The 2,347-nt window shown below is 41.2% G+C and overlaps 1 protein-coding gene across 2 annotated transcripts in view; it reads left to right on the top strand.

The window, feature by feature from the left end:
• Nucleotides 1-2,347, top strand: part of LOC105887120 (polycystic kidney disease protein 1-like 3) — a 24,642-nt gene that overhangs the window by 965 nt on the left and 21,330 nt on the right. The window lies entirely within an intron of this gene.

Raw genomic sequence — 2,347 nt, 5'->3', positions numbered from 1 at the left:
AGAATCCTAGCCCTGAGCCTGCCAGGTGCCAGACATCCTGTGTAAACCACCAGCTACTGCTACCCTTAGGGGTTTGAGGAACTTGGACTCAGGTCAACAAGCCCTCCAGAGATGCCTGGCCTAAACTACACTACAAACCTAATTCCCACACTACTGTGTCACTTTACAGTCCTCTGAAGCAATTGTGTCCCAGTCAAGAACGTTAAAGTCTCTTTGGTAACCGCGTCCTGGCTTTGGAAAATTGCTGCTGTGGTCTCAGTGTCGGTGGCATTTTGGAGCCTTTGCAGGCTCTGGACCCGTCCATGTCATTTTTGGCCAGTAGTGTTGTTCCTTCCATCAGCGGAAATAGCTGGAGTGAACAGAAAACAGAACAGAAATTCGAGCAAAAGAGGGAGGGTGTATTTAACATAAGCCGTACTTAAACTTCATTATTTGTACGAAACTATCAAATTTGAATACATTCATAGACCCACTGAAACTTAGAAGTCTACTGCAATAATTCACATGTAGCTGTCTCAGGATATAATAGAAATTACTGAAATTATCAAACTAAAAATTATGCTTATCAACCTTCCTTTTTATACTTTAATGGAATAAATTACGTAATTAACATAAATTATTATTCATTCAGGACAAAAGACTATTATGTTGATTCTTCAGTTCTAAGCTTTTTTTTTTTTTTGAGACGGTGTGTCTCTGTTGCTCTGGGTAGTGGGCCATGCCATCATGGTAATTCACAGCAACCTCAAACTCTTGGGCTTCAACAATCCTCTTGCCTCAGCCTACCAAGTAGCTGGTACTACACAGGCTTCTGCCACTATGCCCAGCTCATTTTTCTATTTTTGATAGAGACAGGCTCTTGTGTTTGGCTGGTCTCAAACTCCTGAGCTCAAGGGGTCCTTTTGCCTCAGCCTCCCAGAGTGCAAGGATTACAGGTGTGAGCCTCTGTGCCCAGCCTCTAAGCTTTTTTTAAGAGACCATGTCTTGCTATATTGCCTAGGCTGGACACTTTTCATTATTTTATTTTATTTTATTATTTTATTTTTTAGAGACAGAGTCTCACTTTGTTGCCCTTGGTAGAGTGCCAGATTGTCACAGCTCACAGCAACCTCTAGCTCTTGTGCTTAGGCGATTCTCTTGCCTCAGCCTCCCGAGTAGCTGGGACTACAGGCGCTCACCACAACACCCAGCTATTTTTTTGTTGCAGTTTGGCCGGGGCTGGGCTCAATCCTGCAACCCTTGGTATATGGGGCTGGCGCCCTACTCACTGAGCCACAGGCACTGCCCACTTTTGATTATTTAAATGAAACCTTTTATTGATAGAGTGCTATATTCTAGATAAAACAGGTATTTGTTCTTTTTCCCTTTTTTTTTTTTTTTTTTTAATATCAACTCCTCTTGCTTGAACCTCTTGCCCACAAGCAGTGGGCCACCATACAGGGCTAATTTTCTACTTTTTGTAGAGACAGTGTCTTGATCTTGCTCAGGCTGGTCTTGAACTCCTGAGCACAAGTGATCCTCCTACCTCATTGTCGGAGTGCAAGGATTACAGGTGTAAGCCCCCACAACCAGCCAATAATGCAGGTATTGAGAGAGTATCTGTCAAGTACTGTGAAAAGTGTTGAAAGAAATTACAGCACTGTGTAAAATACCTGCTGGAAAGATTGTATCAACATCAAGTGTAGCTTCAAAATGCTTGAAACATATGTATGTAGTATGTATTTGTTTATGTAGGAGTAGATTTATGAAGCTGTTTGGAAATGGAGAATTTATGAACTTTGAAAACAAACCATCCTGCCTGCAAATGATGCCATTGCAACACAGTAACATAGACTACTCTGCTCAGAAACCTGCCAGATAAGCCACAGATTCTTCACTCTGGCACAGGAAACACTCTTTCACTGTCCAGCTCCAGTTTCACTGCTGTTCCGATCTATACCCACTGCACATAATATACACGTGGAGGAGTTATTTCATTCTCTTCCTAAATACCTCCCATTTTCTCACCTCTATGCATTTACTAGCATTGACTTTTCTGACAAGAGTCTTTATCGTGTAAACATGACCATCCTTATATGTTCAGTTCAAATGTTGGAAATAACTTCCTCTGAACCTTCACAGCGCCTAAGCTGTCCCTCTGTGCTGGCACTTTTCACTGGCTTTATTCATTGCAATTAATAAGTTTCTTCTTCTCTACTTTGACTTTTTGGAAGTGGGGATTAGTCTGGATTTAGTGTTCATTTGATTGCTGCAATGTTTTCCAAACTAAGATGTATTTTGGAATCTGCTGTGCTTTAGAAAATTTTTAACTTTGGTGGCCATTTCTTTGATGATTTTTTTTTTTTTT

Source organism: Otolemur garnettii, unplaced genomic scaffold (assembly GCF_000181295.1).
Source record: "Otolemur garnettii isolate 467f Iridium unplaced genomic scaffold, OtoGar3 scaffold00047, whole genome shotgun sequence".
Taxonomy (NCBI): Eukaryota; Metazoa; Chordata; class Mammalia; order Primates; family Galagidae; genus Otolemur; species Otolemur garnettii.
The sequence above is the reverse complement of the archived record's forward strand: the minus strand, read 5'-3'. Positions and strand labels throughout refer to the sequence as shown.